The sequence below is a fragment of the Lonchura striata genome, chromosome 2, assembly GCF_050655825.1.
Source record: "Lonchura striata isolate lonStrDom1 chromosome 2, ASM5065582v1, whole genome shotgun sequence".
In the NCBI taxonomy this organism is placed as follows: domain Eukaryota; kingdom Metazoa; phylum Chordata; class Aves; order Passeriformes; family Estrildidae; genus Lonchura; species Lonchura striata.
The window spans coordinates 11,555,754-11,575,041 of record NC_140704.1 but is presented as its reverse complement, the minus strand read 5'-3'; the positions used below and the strand labels follow the sequence as shown (position 1 = coordinate 11,575,041).

Below are 19,288 nucleotides of genomic sequence, written 5' to 3'. Positions count from 1 at the left end.
TCCCCTTGAACTTCGTTCCTCTATTATATTTTCATTACTACATTCAGTGTAGGAGTTAGGCTGGACAATTTTCTTGCTGCCATGATGGATGATTATGACATGTTATGAATAAGAGGTGATTAAATATAAACTATGTGTTGTCCATCAATGCAGTTATTATGGAGGCTTTGATATTAATATATTTTTAATTTCTCAGTTCACGGATGAAAGGATCAGCCTACATTAACAGTGCTACATAAAGGGATAATTTAGTAAGATACGTGGTGCTCTAATCCTGATTCAGACAAACTTCCCATTAAAATATGTGGAAATGGCAGTGTGACTAAACCCTTTAGTTTGGTCTTAGACTCAACAATCTTGTCCTATTCAACACAATAAGAAGTTTAATTCAAAATATTTATTAATATTAAATTTTAATCTTCTGTTTAAGGAGTATGTTGAAAATATGGTGTACAGATAATTTTCTTCTTGTTAAAAGAAGCATAATTTATTTTATTCTCCACATTGTTGTCACATACTTTAGCAATAAAGAGAAAAAGTGGGTGAAGAAAACACACTAACCAACAGCAAACAGAAACTTGACTTGCCTCTGTGACTGCTTATCATCTTATGCAATGAAATTTATTGAAAAATCATCATTTATAAAAATTCTCAGAGACTGACTTAAAACATTGGTTAGGGGTTTTTTTGCGTCTGAAATGATAATTGTTTTTCCACCTTTTTTTCTCTTGTGGTTTAGAAATATTAAGAAGTCAGCTACACATTCCTGCTTTTTCCCATTACCATCCTACTTTTTTTGCCCTTTTTGAGCAACCACAGCAAATTGTGATGTGACATCCACATTCTCTGTTCACAGAGATGTAATTGTGTCTCTCAGGAGAAGCACAGAGAGAAGAAGAGAAAACAATCTTTATCTCTGCTCCTTTTTTCCCCATGTGGAATGTGGTGTGGAGATTGTTTACCTGCAGGGATTGCTGGGTTGGATTCTGGTGAAGGTTGTTTGGGGTCAGTCACCAATGGGATCCAGCTGTGGCTCGGGCTCTCAGCAGAAAGTCATGGGTTTTCTTAGTTAGTTAGATAGGTAAAGTAAGAAGTATGTAGAATAGGATAGTATCTCTTTAAATAGTATATTAATGTATTATAGTATAGTTTTAATAAGGCAGATCCTTCAGCCTTCTGATCTGGAGCCAGACATCATAATTTCTTCCCTGTATCCAGGGTTGCCTGATTTCCAATATTGTGTTGCACAGGATATGGGACAAAAAGTTTTTGAACTTTTTTATTTTGAAGAATAAATGTATTAATTTTGTTTTCAAAGTTGATATTTTTATGATATTTTATGGTCTCCATTTTTGGTTTTATATTGTGCACTTAATACACTTTGACTACAGAAATTGCAGAAAGTGCTAAAATGCTTGGAAGAGGCAGGATTTATGGAAAATATATAATAAAACAAATATGATGTGGTCAGAACATAGACTTTCTTGCCCTGGTAGACAATTTAGTTCAGAACCAAGGCATTAAAAGAAACGTTTTCTGGTTACATGAGAAAAAGAAGAGAAAGGACACATGAAGGATATCTTCAGCTTCAGTGAGCTATGGGAGGGGAAGGAATAGTTCAAGGATGATAGGAAAAAATCCTTTTAAGTAAATGAATGTATTGCAAGAGCTAATTTTATTCTGTGGACAAAATTTGGTGACAATGTTGTTCACACAGGGTTTCAATCAGCCTATGGCACCTCAGTGAGCCTGAAGGAGCCTGCAGGGGGTCAGCAGAGCAACCCTGGTGACCTTCCTTCTTATCAACAAACTCTGATCAGAGTCCTACAATTCATGCAAACAACAGATGCTGCTCCTTTATTTTCCATCTTGGATTTAAGGAGGATGGAAAAATAGAAAAGTTTAACATTACACAGAGCTGAACCCACTGATAGAGGAATGGCTGGTTTATACATTGTCATGAAACTTTCTTCACATATTAATGAAGAAAATGCTGGAGAGACAAAGCACTCTGTCATTAGCCTAAAGTGAACAGGTTTTTTTTGCCTAGGAATGGGTTATGTTTTCCATGATGCTCCTTGTCAGTTGCAAATTTATTCCTACTTTATATAATGCCTGTCTCTACTTTTTTCTTAATATTATTAATTTAACAGAAAATAAAAAATAAAATGAAGAAATGGTGATTATAAAAGAAAAATAATTTAACTATTTTATTTCTTTCAAAGAAACAATTTTCAAGCTATTACTGTACTTGGAAGAAGTCTAAATGGAGAAGAAGGGATCTTGGAAGAGCAGTCAATGGGTATAAGTAAGAGATCTAGAACTCAGAGAAGTTGGCTATTGTCTTAGCAATAATTTGAACTCAGAGTCAAATCACTAAAATAACAGAGCACTTGAAGAAAAAACAATATGCAAGAATTTAAGCATACAGTACCAATTTACAAAGTTGCTTTATCATCACAGTGCACCAATCAACTCCTCAGTGCAGATCATTTCAGCCAATTTAAATATAAAACATTAATGAAGTCACATGTGAGGGGCCAAACAGGGATGCTAAACAAATCTGGAAATCACAAATAGAATCTACTAAGTCTCAATCAATTTTTGGTTAATGGTATATTAAGTAGGAGTAATTATCCAAGTTAAGGGTTTCTTTGTACAAATTACACATAATAAGCTTAGTGTAGATGTGACATAGTTCCTTAATTCTAGCCATTAAAGAAAGTAGATTTAACTCCATTAAGTAACCTCACTTAAATATGACAATAGATAACCGTGGTCATTAAACTAATGACATCTGTCATCAACATTGATGTCACCACAGCGCCATGCATGTTTCCAGGATAAAAACTCAGTCGGTGTTTCTGTTATAAAGTGCTTCAGGGGGTTGTAGCCTGGCTATTTTAAGTAATGGTGAGGGAAGAAAAATTTAGTCCACCCAAGATAAAAGTTATTGAACAAGGTCTGCACAAGAAATGTCCATGGGCAAGTCTCTACAGTTTATGTGCATGTGGCAGAGCAGGATGAATTTTGATAATATAGAACTGTGAAATGTCATTTAACACATATATTACTGCATCAGTCCGTGCTTTAGAAAAACTGTCAGTACAGAACTCCTCAAAAAGCCTTATAGGGATGAGACCTGCACTGTTTAAATGCTCTCTCTTTGTTCTATTCTGAGTTCCTAGTCATCTCCAATAAGAGGATTCCCAGTATGAAGTATTTGCTCCTCATACCTACAGACAAGCACAGATGAAGTACTTACACATTTCTAAACAACAGCTAATAGCTGTTTTGGTGGAAATATGAGCAATGTCTAATAAGTTTGCAAACTGCAAATAGTTCAGTTAGATATATCCTCAGGGTATATCCTGCTGTCTATACATTCAGATTTACAGAATAACCTCCTGTTCTGTAGCTGAAGTCATTAGCTCAGCACTGAAGAAGTGCTGAAGTTCTTAGTATAAGACTCGTTCTCTACTATTTTTGCACACTCCCTGTATGTTCTTTTTACTGCTTCCTCAGTGATTATGTCTTATCTGGTAGGAAAAATATGTCATTGACTTTCCCTATTAGTCTTATAGAACTGGCTAGGGTACAGTGAAAATGATGCTAAAGAACCAAGAAGATTAATTATGTTTTAAAGTCAGTAGAAATAATATCACTTAAAACCTATTTTTCTGCAGTACAGGATGACATCTTCTGAATGAGGCTTGAGAGCAGAACATATGCTCTCTGGTCTCCCTAGTGCCTCGTAGAGACCCCTTTTCCAGCACCTCTGTCTAACCCCTAAGCTTTTTCTGGCATTGCAGCAGCTTTTTTCAGCATTTGTGGAGGAGATGGAATGTGGCAACTCTATGTGTGCAGGGCAGACCTGTTCTGGGGAAAGCAGCTTGGTTGCTTGCTTGTTCTTGTGCAAGAATCAGACAATATAGCTTTTTTACTTAAGTTTTCTGATTTTTAGTTTTGTTCCTTTGAATTATTAAACAAAGGAAAAGCACACACACTGTTGGAAACACCTCTGGGACACACCAGCTATGCCCTTCCCTTTTTGCATTTCCTTTTGCCCTTGCTCAGGAATTCTAAAAAGGATTTTCTTCTCTCCCCATGACAGCTCACTCCAGAGAGTGCAGCCTTTCTTCTGCAGGCAGGGCCAGTGAGAACAGCCAGCCTTAAAGTCATGAGCTAAATAAAGTATCAGAATTTTTCACCAAAGAAGGAAGAGGGGAAATTGATACAGCCTTTGGGGTGCAGTAACTGCTGAACAGAACTCTGTGAAGAGACTGCTTTGCTTGAGATCTCTGGGCAATTCCTGCTGTTTTCTGGTAAGCAAGTAGGTAATAATTTATAATGCAATAAGTACTGCATGTTCTTTAAGCTCCCTTGTAAATAGCAGGTGAGAAACTGCTGGAATAAAACTGATATTGTTAAAAGCAAACAAACAAACCTAAAAAACCATTACAAACTATTAAAAAAATCAATTATATGGAATAAAAATGAAAATCACAATTTATTCGTTAGAACAACTAAAGTGTTCTAAGGAAGAGAAAAAAAGAAATCATTATTTCAATGTGGTCAAAGCCCTGGGTTTTTTTCATAGCTGCTAGGCAAAAGAGCTAAAGATCATGTTAACAGAAATGGAAACTTGAAGTGTTTTCACTTTCAGTTTCTAATATATGATGTGGAGTAAGCAAAAGAAAGGAATGCTTTATTGATAAAAATCAATACAGGTATGAAAGTAAACATAAGCAAAACACATTCAAGTGGACAAGTGAATATAATTGTAACTCTTGACTGCTGGAGAGGTTACTGCAGACCTGTACTACACAAGGTACCACAAACAGCTTTTCAGATGATGATTTCCTCAAAGGCAAAATCAAATGTCAAAACCTCTGCTAATCTACCTCAGTCTGTGAAATCACATGTCATAAAATGAAGACCTAATTATAGTGTTTTCTACTGAAAGTTTGACAGCTAACATGCAGTAGAGTTAAATACCAAAAAGAAAGTCTTTATTTTACAAGTACAGATGAAAATTTAATGGGAGTTTGCATCCTAATTCACTGCTACTCTGGATAATGGAGCAGATGACTTCAACACACCTCTGTGTCAGTCAAATATGCCTGCAAATCTCCGTGTGGTGTCTGCAGCCCCTTGGCACTGCAGCTGTGTTACAGGGCATAGCAAAAGGGTGCAGTGCCATCCAAATGGCACTGTTCACTCTGCTAGATCCCAAAACCAACATCCTGGTGCTCTCTGAAACTGACTTCTTAGGTGTTTTGCATTTGTAATCAGTAATTCTATTTTAGATATAATTGGACTCCTCAAGAGATCCAGAAAATAGCTGGATAAAACACCCCTCTTCACATATTTTTCTAGGTTAAAATTATTATTTTGGAAGGTTTGAAAGAAGGGGATAACTTGCTCTTCCACTTGTTATCTTTCCTCTCAGTGGCCTTCAAAATTGTCAAAATTCTAAGACAATATGAGATTCAACTGGGGCAGTGAGGTCTTTCTGCCACCAACTCCTTGCATGTAGGGCAGTAAACACATATCACATAAAAATATCCATAAACTCCTCAGGTTCATATCTGAAAAAAGCCCAGTAAATAAACTCCTAGAGGCCAATATGAATCAACTGATTCATCTTCAGGGAAAAACACCAGGTGTATTTTAGGTAGTTAGATTTACATGGCATGTAGCCATTTTGAGCTGTCTTTATTCTGCAGCTTTCCCAAGAATCTATCACTATGCTCAAGAACCACATGCTTTAAACATTTTACACAGTCAACTTTACAAGGTGGGCTAGGTTTCCACACAATGAGGTTTTTAATTTCTGATGATAAATCTTATGGACAAGGTGAGGGAAGGGTCAAAGTAGCCAGTTTAAGTTAATGTACATGAGAATTTTTACTAGGGATACTGAAAATGGGTTTTATAGATTATAAACATTATGCAAAGAGAAATTAACCATGTTATAGATAGAGACATATGGATTTGAAGGTGTTTTTTGCTCTTATTTATTCTGGTTTAGCTCAGATGTCATTTACTCTTGGCTTTCCTAGAAAATATATCAGTATATGAATAAGAAGTATGAGCCAAGAAGAGGCTTTACAAGAACAGAACATATGAAATCTGAGAAATCAGGAATTATATGAACAATAGGTGTAAAAATGTACTGTTATTATAAGTAGGAAACTTCAGAAACATGTTTAAGGAGGTACATTGTAAATATTATTTTAAATGTTCTTGGATAAAAATACTGTCCTCTATATTTTTAGAACTTTGTAGAAGAATAGCAAATAAACACGGTTTTAAAAGCAAATTGTATAGCTGTGAGTCATAGGAAGGTGGACAAATCACTACAGGATAAAACAAATGCCAGAAACATAAGATAAAGTATTCAGATAGGTGACAAATCCATGTTTCATTGTTGGTAAGACGGAGCTGGAATGCTGGGTGAGCAGGAAAGAGTTTATCAAGTGACTGGATGTAAAAAACAGAGCTAGAATTTGCAAATAATGGTTGCCAGCTTGGATAACCAGAGGGAAAATAATTCAGATACAATGGGAGAATAAGATCTAGAGGTAAAGAGGACATATGAAGGAAAAGTGCTTTTGGAAACAAATTGTTTGATGAATGATATAAATATTTGATTTTTGAGTCACATTAAAAAAATCCTTTCTTAAGAACAGAAAAAGTGCAATAGACTGACAGCTACAGTTTACTACTTTTTCCTCTCATTTGAGATTAAAATGAAAATTTGTCAGATTAAGGATTTTTTAATCTCTTCATAAGAGACTGAAGCTTTTCTAATCATATTCTGCAATAAAACAAAATATTTTAACAGATGTTTCAGAGGAAAAGAGATTATTAAGCAAACGTCAGGTCAAATAAAATTATGTGGAATGTCATATGAATGTGGGAAAATGTTACTTTTCTTATTTTTAGTTCCACTTACATTCTAAGGAAATAAATCTTTTTTTCTGTTGTCTCAGTCAACAGCAACCCCTTAGCTGGCCCAAGGGTTCTGACCTCTGTGTTCAGTGCTGTGGCAGTAGCAGAGTTTATTGCTGTAAAGGATGGGGTAGCAGAGCTTCTGGGGGGCAACGTGGTTTTAGGACACCAGAAAGAGCTGGGATGTAGGGTTGGAAGGACAGAAAAGTTTCAGGAAAAATGATTCAAGGAGCCTGGATGTAAAAGGAACAAGAGGAAACAAGGTCTGTGAGAAGAAGGAACTTTGGCATTATGTTCAGGCTTATACGATGTTTGGGTCTCTCTGAGTCCCAACAGATCTCAAACCATGCTCTTCTTTCCAATTTCTTATGCACTTCACCTGCTCTCTCTGGAATTCTCACTTCCCAGCTGCCCATCAGAGCAAAGTCAGCTTTTTCCCAGCAAAACCACACAGCTGCCAGCTTTGCACATGTCTAAGGCAGAGAAACCATGAGTGTGGCCAAAGTGACTTTTGAAAACACTTAAGTTCTTCAGAATGTATCCCTAGGGGGGTTTCTTTAGCATTGACAGATTTAGGATTAGGGTTTAAAATGAATCAATTAATGATTAATTTAAATTATTTTCAATCATTCATAACACTTCAGCAGATTTTACCAATTATCAGGGAAAGTAATGGTTCTTTACAGTTAAAGGTGAGTGTTATTTCTGATTTTCTCCCTAACCACATGGGTTTCCTTGATAATGACTGATTGCAGCAGGGAAGAACATGAGAATCTCTGTGCAAAATGCAGTTATGATTATCTCCTGCCCTACTTTGCACTGAAGTAATTAAATATTAGCATGACTGTGAAGCACTTCTAATGTAGTATAAAGACAAAGTATTATTTTCTAATAACTTGCATTGAAGTTTGCTAACTATTCACACATCTGAAAGGCATTTCAACTCACAAAATAAACAGTAAATACTATCCCTGTGGCATTTAAAAGTTATTTACTTACACTGCAAGAATTTGAAATTACAAATTGTATATGGTGTGAAGTGCAGACATCTCGTTCTGTCCTGTGCTTCTATAACTGATGTGATGGCAGACCCAGACTGGCTTGACAGAAAAGTGCCACGTCTCAGGTCATGTGTGTAAATGGTAACTGGGACACGCAAACACTAAAAAGATAAATTCCAAATCCCAACTAATTTTAAGAATACATGTAAATCTGTTTTTTATCTGGAACTACTAACAGTATTAAATTGACAATATGTGGTGTAAGTTTATAGTAAGAAGAATAACAGAAGGCTAAAACCATATCTAATATTACCATCTTTCTGGCTGATACAAGCAGATTTTTCTCACTATGTTCTTATAATTCTGTTTCTACTTCTCCCTAGAACTCAAAAATCAGGAAAGGCATAAAAATGTAATAAGCCTATTTCATCGTTCCTGCTGCATAAGCTGTGTAGGGTCTATCCAGCCTGACCGCCTGTTTTTTCTGCCAGTATTTCCCTTTTATTTAAGATTCTGAAATTACTTCCCAAATCAAAATTGGATGAATTTTCTTCATTTTCTTTCTTTTCCGTGTAGAGATAAATTCTGTTAGCAAGAGATTTGTAGGTGACCCACAAGTCACACCACTGATTAAAGTGAGAAAATTTAAGTATACTCACTGTTCACATTGTGTTTGAAAATGGTAAAACCCCACCAACCACAGACATTTAAATAATATATTTTTTGTTTCCAATTCTATTGAAGTCTGGGAGTGCATCTGAATAAAGAACTCCCAAGAAAAGACCTGCCAGAAGAAAACTGGCATTTTTTAACACAAATTTAATTTTTTTTCTAAACTGTACTTGTGCAGATTGAAATAACACCACTGGTATTTGTACCTAGATGTTCTTAGACCTAAAATTTTGCTGGACCTAAACTCAGACTTGCCTTTATTTTATCCTAGATATTTTTGTTGAGATACTTGGTTTATATATCTGTTCAGTAAAAAAATGCCTTTTCAAAGGGCTACTCAGCATCTAAATTATCTCATTTTTGCATTTCATGAAGCTACTCAAGTCCAGCAAATTATAAAAAAAACCACCACCATTTCATGGTTCTTACTACAACAGTATTTATGAGATTCCCATTTATAAAAAAGGGGACGAAATTAGTACCCACATGTAGTGGGGAAGATTTCATCAATATATAGGTGAGATGCCCAAGAATTTTTGGACAAAAACTGTCTTGGTGATGAGTCAAAACAAGTAGCGTGCCTTTGTGTTGTTACTTTGGCTATGTGTATTTTACATATAAAAATTTCCAAATTATGGAGTCTTTCACAGTAAGAAGTTGCTTTCCTAGGACGAAATTTATGAGTAGGATCTCTTCTTAAAGAGCATTAACAATGCCTGAGCAATCACTTTACATTCAGACAGTGATATAGGTGTAAGGAGGGGTTTATGCAATTAAAAGGATTAAGAAAAAAATTGTCAAATACCAAATTCCTTCATAGATTTATAATGTGACATTGGACATGTTACTTCACCTCTCTTCCTAATCTACAATAGAGATTCTTTGCGTTTTCTTCATCCAAAAAACAAATGCTTTGAACAAAGTGAGGAATAAGGATCAATTCCCCAGTCTTCCAGTTAAGGTAAATATCCTGGTGAAGCACAGCTGTAGAGGGAACACTGCTAAATATCAGTTCTATACATATCATAAAATTATTTGGGGCAATATTTCAGTTTTACTCCCTTTTCATCACATGATTCGCTCTTCTTTTCAGTCTTGTTCTACAAGACCAGGACAATGTGTGTATTTTAGTTTTTAAGGATGGGGAATCAATTATGAAGGCCTCCCCCCAAAAAAAATGAAGGCAGCACAATTAGATGAAAACACAGATCAAAAGGCAGCAAATCCTTCATTCTCCTTGAATAATTGTGGCTGTAAAATGGCTTAAATATGAAAATTTATTTCTAGCTGAATTAACTGGGGTTTTTGAACTTATTGTTAATACCTAGAAATCTTAATTAATTGTTGGAAATTATGGCATAGAATAGGTAGCATTTTCTTAAAGAAAAATAATTCGCTTACAGTCTCTGAAACAAAACTTAATCTCTTTCCTCCCATATCTGCTGTGTCCCTCAGCTCCCTGAGAACCCTGACCGTGATGTGGGGAGCACAGTGTGTGTCCACCTTACAAGGAGATGATGAGAGTGCTGTTGTCACCCTTAAGTGACTACCAGCTGCTGCTATCAAATCAAAAATGGCTGGAAAAATTGAAAGGGACATAAGAAAGTAATCCCTTCAAATTGCCACAATATTTACTGGAAAGAGAGGCTTTCAGGGGAAATCAAGCATGTAATCCTGTAAGCCCTCTGCCCAGTCGTAGCATGAGCACACAGAGGCACCTATCGAAATATGATAATGATCACAGTTTCCTCCAGCCCAGGAAACAAATGAAAATAATGATTTTTAAAAAAAAATAGGGAGAAATTCACTATTCAAGTCTTTTGCATGAGCTCAGAACAATTGTTGTTATTCATAATTAAAAGCAGCTAGCTCTATATTTTTTTGGTTTTATGTAAATTAGTTTAGAACTGACACGGCAAAAAATCCCCACCCAACAAACACACATTTATAGAAATAGTCACAGCATTACCATGCTGCATAATATAAAAAACATCCATTTTATGGCTGCACAATTTCCTCCTTATAATGCTGTGTGCCAGCAGTAACAAATATGAAAGCAGATCGATTTAAAGTTCAAGTTAAGTTGCATGAGTTTCCCATGGTGAAGCAATTATTCCCTCAGAGGCTCTCATTTTCTTTATCACACCATGAATTCCTCAGGAAACGAATGTGCAGTTTCTACCATGTGGATACTTGTATTGCAACAAAAAACCTCAGAAACAGTATTTAAGGATAGACATTTTTCTCTCTGCAGAGGCTTCCTAAATTTGAAGTTTGACCTCTCTATAGTCAAAAGCATTTACTCTTGGTAAAATCATGTTCTTATTAATCTAATCTAAGCAACCTGTTTCCCTTTAAACTCAGAATTATTTATTTCTCAATAATATAAACTTTTCAGTAAAAGCCTGGGGTGAATATAATAACTACATATATTGGGGTGCACTGAAGTGGTATCACCAATATTTTGTATATCTAAGAGCTGAAAATTAACATAATTCCTGAACTTTTGCATTATTCTCTGCTGTATACCTCTGAAATGTATGGGAAATATTGATTCCAAACCTGTCACAGGCTCAAAATCCAGCTTCTGCCTTGCAGCACTGAGGTCTTTGGACCTTCAATCTGCAGCTGAAGCCTTCCTGAAGCCACAGCTGGGAGTACAACTTCCACCTGCTTTTTCCTGTCTCTCATTAGGGGACAGAGCTCTGCACATCTGCTCTGCCATTCCACAGCAGGATTACTCTGCAGAGAAAAAATCCTCACTTAAACCCATCAATTCCAGTTGCCATTCTTGTGAGTATTACACATGAGGTAAGGAAAAAAAGAGAGAAAAAGAGAGAGGAAAAAAAAGACTGGATCAGAGAATTTTACAGTGAAAATGCACATTGCATAAAAATGATAGTAGTTTTATTTCCAGTTAAATAAAGATATCCTTGACCATCTTCAGCAGACAACAAGAATCACAATAAAACTCTGGTTAAAATAAAGTAATAATTATAATATTGTAATATTGCAGTAGCATTACAATAATAAAATTGATTCATTTAGGTTCACCATTCCTTTGTTTTTCTGCTAAATATTATTTATTTACTTTTCTGTCTCTTTTTTTTCATTTGGTTGATGAAAATGCCAGAAAACTCATCTGATCAATCAATAAAAAACTACATTAAGACCCAAATTCTATTTTCATTCTCACATTCATTAGACATGATATGAATGCATGCTTTAGAGATTTGATTTGCATGAATCCTTTCTTTCTATAAATTTCCCTATAAATTTCTATATGTAGCTGGGCTGTTGTTTTTTCTTGTGGCAAAAGTAATAAACACCACTTCTGCATAGTGTTTCCTAATGGCTTAGACAAGACTTCTGAAGGGAATAATTTGGTATGAAACACTAGACTCAAGGGCTGATGTGGAATTTGGGCATGTGAGCATGAGTGCTGGATGCTGCAGGGTAACCTTCCTCCCAGTCATCTACACTAAGAGACAAGAGTGGCTGAGGGGTGGGAGAAGGAACCTACTGTCAAATAAGGATAATTTTTTATCCACTTTTTACATTAAAATTATGTGCATGCACACATACACACACAAATATATCTACACACATGGACACATTGATTAATTTTCCAATTTTTGTATGCTATTTTCAGTCATGGTTGCCTGAAGAGTAGAAAACCAAATGAAGCTCTGAATAAAGATGCAGAGGGAGAATTATCACACCCAACAGAGTTGCAGCAAGAGTCAAGATCTGGGAAAAGACAGATTTTACTGTGACACGTGGCTCAGTGTGAGTACAAGAACAGGAGGAAAGAGCAGGGGACACTGTGGAGTCAGGAGGGAGACAAGCACAATGAGGCAGAGCTGCAGAAGGCTGTGAAGGAGAGAAGTTCAAACCCAACACAGCAAAAGACAGGGTTAGCCCAAGAAAGATATCATCACCCTAGAGTCTAATTACATCCTCAAGTATTATTTGAAATAGAACAGGTAGTATGCCCACTTCATCACCACTTAAATAATTTCTAAAAACAGACATTCTTCTATGTCTGTCACTGAAATCAATGTTTGCTGCTGAATAATTTCTGCTTTATCTGTGCAACCATCACCTACTTCTTGGCTTTGGAATTAGGACTAATAATTGCATACAATTTTCTACAGTAGGAAAAATTAACATTTTCTTTCTCTTCAGAAAGAAAATAAGTTATTTCTACACTTTCCATGTAAAGGAAATTTTAAAAAATAATTCAGGGAAACAAATATTTCAACTTGATTGCATGGAAATGGAATTCAACATCTTGCTGCTCCCTGGGGCAATTCCCTGCTGCACATGAGCAGCATCCCCAGGAGTTGCAGGTGAATGATGAGGTTCAGCTTTGCCATATCTGATCTACAGGTCATAAGTAGCCTGAAACTATGTTTCTTTGAAATCTGAACTCCCAGCCAAACTCTGCTATGGTGAAAGCCATTTCCATCAAAATGAATCTCTTTCCATGCAATACTTCAGTTTTGACAAAGCATCATACTCCACACAGAAGTACACCACAAAATTCCTGACAGTTTTTTTGCAAAAGACTGAGCTATATAAGAGCAGATATCTGTATTTGCATCTCATTTTTGTAAGGGAACTTACATTTTGACAATTTCCTGACACTTACTAGAAAAAAACCTATCTTCCAGGAATGTTATTTTTTCTTTTAAAAGAATATTCATCAACTCTTTTACACGAAAAGTATAATGGTTAACAGCCAGGTCTTCATATGCACTAAATCATAATTTTATTGCAAATGTAAATGATAAGAGACAAAAGGAGAAAAGAGCATGTGTGTCATCTTGAGGTATAGCTGAAACTACAACTTATCAGCAATTTGATAACTGGTCAGCCAGCAGCACTCACTAGTTCATGACTATTATCTACATGTTTTGCCATTTATTACATGCCAGCTGAGGCCAATTTTCAGCTGGGAACTGTAGCAGCTGTCTCTGTGGAAAATAAAGGAATGTCACTTTAAATTTCTTTGCAGCATGACAGAAATGTCAGCTTCGTGCTGGAAACATACAGTGATACACATATCTTCTGACCTGAACACATTGCATCAATTCATGCTCATGAAAATGTCATTTTTGACTTTTTTTTTTGGCTTTTTAACCAGTTTCATACCTAAAAAACCCCTTTCCTAACTACACCACTGATCACAGTGTAAATTTAACACTGACCTCTCATACAGTATTCTGAAAGCTTTAAAGATTTTATAATTTTGATAGTATTATTTACCATTGAAAAAATTTTGATAGATAAGACAACAAAGAAAAGGAAGGAAGGAAGGAAGGAAGGAAGGAAGGAAGGAAGGAAGGAAGGAAGGAAGGAAGGAAGGAAGGAAGGAAGGAAGGAAGGAAGGAAGGAAGGAAGGAAATCTATTTTCTGTGCTCTTCACAAGCTGTATCAACAATTCTCTATTTTTGCAGTGTGTTTTCTCTTCCATCTCTATTAATAATCTATATTAATCTATATAATAATCTATAATAATCACATGTTGTATACAATCAAACATTATTCCTGCTTATCTTATTTTTGGCTATTGACATAATAATGACACAGTAATAAAATATTTGTGATACCGGATATTTTAATAAGTATTTCTGGAACAATTTGCTTATTCTTCCATCATCACCAGCCACTATTCTGAGAGAAGTTAAACTTGATAAAGAACTAAAAATCTAGTCTTCTAATAAAACATCCATCTCTAAACTGTTGGAAAGAAACACAAAAAGGTCACATTTCATCAGGCTTTAATTTTCCATTCTCATTTTCAAAGAGACTCATCTCTGTATTCTTCACAGAAGTATAAAGCCCTCCCTACCTCTGATAATCCTTTTATGCTTTCACATTAATATAACAGAGTACAGAGAATTAATTATTAAGTACTGCTTATACAGTGCTGTAAATATACACTATGTTACAAAACTTAAGATAAGCAATGGCTCCATTTCTAATGAGCTTACTATAATTAAATTCATTGTTGAATCTACATATAAAATGTAGCTAGGAGTCAAACCACATGGGGGAAATCTTTAAGCCAGGTAGAGACACAGATGTGAATCTAACTTGTTCATGAGTTATGAAAATTAATAGCAATTTTAGACTGGTTAACTATTGACTCACATAATTCACTGAGCTTTTTGTCAAGTATCAATAAAATGTGGAAGTTGAATGTTATACATACATTTTTCAGGGGAGTTGAAAAACTGACCTGAGATGTCTGATGGCCCATAATCTCTGTAAAGTATGAGGTTATTCTTTTTTCAGATGAATGTGCTGGATAGTAAAAGTACATAATGGTATGCTTAGCATTGTAGGCACATTATTTCAAATCACGATTCATTCTACCTTCAAACCTCAAAGGAAAAAAATCCCCTTCCCTGCCCACATGACAACCTCACAGCTGTGGTGTAGTTGTGGTTTTCTTTTTCTGGTGTGCTGCAGTTTTGTTTGAAGAGTGGAATCCTTCTAGGAATCAATTTATAAATTAAATGTGTATCTTTCTGTTATACTGTTTTAATTAAATGTGTATCTTTCTGTTATACTGTATGACTGTTTATACTTACAGGTAGAAGGTATAGGAGGTCAAGGACAAAATAACCAGAATAAAGAAAAAATAAAGAAAAATCTGTAATGTTGAGTCTTGGTCATAAACTGATATTTAAGAATTTACTAGGTATAATAATGTGTATACCCATTAAATACCCAGTAAATATTAATAATTTAATTGTTTTCAATATTAAAAGGAGAAAAAAAAATATGTCTTCTATAACAAATTGAAATGAATCTGTTCTCAAATATAACCTCTCATACTGCCTTTTAGGCTGTGTCATAGTTTGACACTGGCACAATGCTAGTGCCCCTATGAAAATGTAACTTATCAATTGAATGCAGGGAAATGTAATTGAGAACAGAGTAAAGCAGGTCTAAGCTTAACAACAGGGGAAAAAAACTTTATTCAGCTGCTATTATAAAAGAAAGAAAGGAAGCAAAAAGAAAAAAAACACATGAAGATCAAAATGAAAACTTTGTAAAGCATTCTTCTTCCCACCACCTAACTCTAACAAACTACAGTGAGACATAATCTGGACCCCAGTCAGGTTTCCACCCTCCAGATAATTGATACTCAGACTATTGAGGGAGACAGAGTCTCTCCTGTGCCACAGACCCCCCAAGAAACACAGCTGGAACATCCTGTGCTTCCATGTCACACATGGCACTGCCTGGAGAAAAAAGTTTGTCATGGTGACCTTTCTCCTTTCTATGTATAGTACTCTCACTACTAATATATGGATGGACAGACTGCTTTTAGGATTTTTCTTTTCAAGGATGCCCTGCCAAGAGGGGAGAAAACAACAGTTCAGTTTTTCACTTTTTGTGACCACAGTCCCCCCCCTATTTTCCTCTCTGGGGCCAAGGGTTTAAGAACAGAGATCTTCTTTTCTTCTCCTGTTTTGAAGACAGAGGGCATCACTACAAACCCCCTAACCTTTTCTTCTGTTCGCTCTACTTCTGTCTTTTCCCAGCTGAAGCTGGTCTCTTGGCTCACTGGCATCTTCTTAAAATACAGTCTTTCTTGGAGGAGAAGATTGACTTAGTTGGTGGCAATTAAGGAAAAAGTCTAGCTAAAAGCCACTCTGTCCCCCTGCTATCTAAAATTCTTCCTTCTAACATCCCAGAGTCTAAGGTGTCCCTCTTCCTCTCATTTCAAACCAAGGAGGGGAAAAAAAAAAATTATAAAGTTTTCATTTTTTAAGGAAGGGTTAAAAGTCCCGACTCCCTGGCTGGCTCTCTACCAGGCTCCAGCTCCCACGGCAGCTGGGCACCTTGTGGCCCCCCCGCTCGCTCTTCTCCTTCCCCGCAGTGAAATTGCTGACAAGCCACCACTGCTGAGAGACTCCGGGGCAGGGGGGAATGGAGACATCCCAGATTTGTCCACCCTTCCATCTGTAGGGGTTCCAGTCCCTCCACCCTTGGGCCCACCTCAGTCAGGCCATGGGCCTTCCCCTCCCCACCCAGCCACGGCCGGGCAGGGGAGAGGCTGCACTGCAGCTGACCGGAGCCAAAGAGAGCGAGTTCCCCTGGGAATTCTGCTTTTAACGCCTCTGTGTTCTCAGAGGCGTGTCCACTTTTAATTAGTCAACATCTAAATTAACCTCTTATTTCCAGAAAAATTCTTTTTCCGTGTCAAACCACAACAGGCTGGCAATCATTCCATGTCAATCTCACAAATGGCAAGACTTCCATCATGGACAGATGAACAATTTCCCAGGAAGGAATCCAGTCTCTTCTCTGCATCATGCCCATGAGGTTGCTTGAGGTAAAAAGCTGTGATGGGACCTATCTCTAATTTCATTATATGAGCAGAGCTGATTTGTTTAGAAGTAATTTAACTTCATTTGGTGCTCCACTCACTTTCACTTGGGGTAGCAGACTTCCCTCTTTAAATGTCTGCTTTTTGGGGTTTGGGGTAAAAGATGAAGGCACACAACCCTTTGCACAGTAGAAGGAAGGAAATAGGGTCATCTCTGATCAGTTTCTTTTCCTATCCCAAGTGTTTATCACCTGTGGGGTGGTTTAGCATGGCAAACCAAACAGCCATACCCCATTGCTGGCCGGCTCTATGGACAACCTCGGGGCTGGACAGGCAAGGTGAGAATTTTTAATCACAAATCGCAGTTGTCTTGATATAAATCGGCACATTAGAGACAAAAGATTTTGTACTCATACACTATCCACTTTACTAGACATTATGCATCAGCCAAAGTGCCAGGGGAAAAAAATCCTAATTGTTGATTTCAGCAGTAAAGCTTGGCAACATATTGCTAAGCAGGGATTTTTGAAGGCTAACCTTGAAAATACAGGAATATATTGCCCTACTCTCATTATTGCTCATATAATTTCTGCAGGAACCATGCCGCATTTTTATTTCTAGTGGATTATCTCTAATGGGAGAACCTCTAGATCCCTAGTGTTAAATACAAATTCATACATTTCTTGTTTATTCGCAGCATATGTTCCTTGGCTATAATACATGACACACACTGTGTGCTGCTTCCATAAAACAGATGCTACAAGGAAGCCAAAAAGCATGAATTTATCTTTAAAGTTAAAAATACCCAGAATAGTAGAAAAATACTAACAGAAGAATGCTAGATGCAGAATCAAAATATCTATCATTTTTTCTAACAGTGCCAGTTGAAAAGCACTTATGTAATCAACTGTGATATAAAGATGGACTCAACTTTAAGAAGTCTTTATTTTCAGTTAGATGTGTTTTAAACCACTTTACTTTAGGATTTTGTATATTGACTGTGCACTAATATTCAATTGCTTATTTCCTCAGGAATTTACAATATAATAATCTCTTAATCCAATTCAATAATTTACAATAACTACCCTGACATATTTAGACTGTTAGATTTTCGCAGTTATTATGAGGAATTGTTTTCTGAGAGCAGATACTTTTGTGTCATATACTTTCCTGTGTTAACACTAATGTTGTTATTACTTAAATTTCACTAGCATTGATGTGGATCTCCTTGAATACTTGTTTGTAATTGTTTTGCCTTCAGCACAGAACTCATTCTGCCAGTCTAATAGTTATAATTTATCTGGACTGCCATGCCTTCCCTCAGTGACAGACAAACTGGTGGGGTCAGTGACACTTTGGCTAGAGTTAACCAGCAGAAGTGTAATATAAACTGGATATATTTTCTTTTTTAGAGATGGGTCAGAATAAAACAATGGTCACATTGCAACATTTTGACTTCTTTCAAGATGAATAAGAATGAAAAGTGCTTATGTTTTCATTTTTTCATTAACTGATTGATTAGCTGGAGGAGTTGTAAGATTCCTAAGAAACAGTCCATCCAACTTCTCTTGATTCATTAAATCATGACAGGCTTTTTCAAATGAAAGCAGAGACAGTTTATTTCTTTGGGTAAGAGATCTTAATGTGAACGTGACAGGCAGTATCATCACAGTTCCTCTCTAAAAGGTTAGATGAATTATAGTATCTGACACTTCACCAAAGCTTTCTTTATATACTTAGAGAATTTTTTTCTAGGTTATTCAGGTTATTATTATTCAGCCTGATTTGAAGAAATTTTCTGTGTGAAAAAGAGAGTGGAAAAATGTTTTTTGTCTTCTTTTTTGAAAAAAAAAGAAAAAGTTGCTGTTAAATCTGTTGTGAGCTGTTTCAAGTGCTGTTACAGCCAGAAGTCAGTTTTTTATCAGAGATAAGATGTTTCTTCCTGTTCATACTTTAGCTGACAGATTTACTCCTATGTGTTTTGAGCATATATTGGACTCTAACTAATGAAATTCCATTGTGGCTCCTGTAAATATGGAATATGAGCACCATACCTCAGTCAGGAGTGGAAGGCTCCAAGCATGGGAGTCATGGGAAAGATGTAATGATTTTCTGTATCCTTAAATAAGTGGCATCACTTTCCAGCTTCCATGAGATAAAATACTAAGAGATGCTTTAAAATTAAAGGATTTTTTCAAATACAAATGATTTACTTTTGTATTGTTCATTATATTTATAAGGAGCACACCCTGGGAGCTTACATGTGGTACCAAGGGCTCGCTGAGCAGCTCACATCCCTTTGGTGCAG

The 19,288-nt window shown here is 36.2% G+C and overlaps 1 long non-coding RNA gene across 3 annotated transcripts in view; it reads left to right on the top strand.

The window, feature by feature from the left end:
* Positions 1–256: 256 nt before the first annotated feature.
* The window catches only part of LOC146768111 (uncharacterized), a 44,068-nt gene continuing 25,036 nt past the window's right edge, over positions 257–19,288 (top strand). Inside the window, exons 1-3 of one of the 3 annotated variants that reach the window (XR_014950548.1) lie at positions 3,686–4,325; positions 11,325–11,441; positions 12,283–19,288. The exon at positions 12,283–19,288 is cut by the window's right edge and continues 25,036 nt beyond it. This is a non-coding gene — a long non-coding RNA (uncharacterized LOC146768111). Of the gene's footprint in view, positions 11,442–12,282 lie in introns of all 3 variants that reach the window. The other 2 variants (XR_014950547.1, XR_014950546.1) reach the window with 2 other exon arrangements.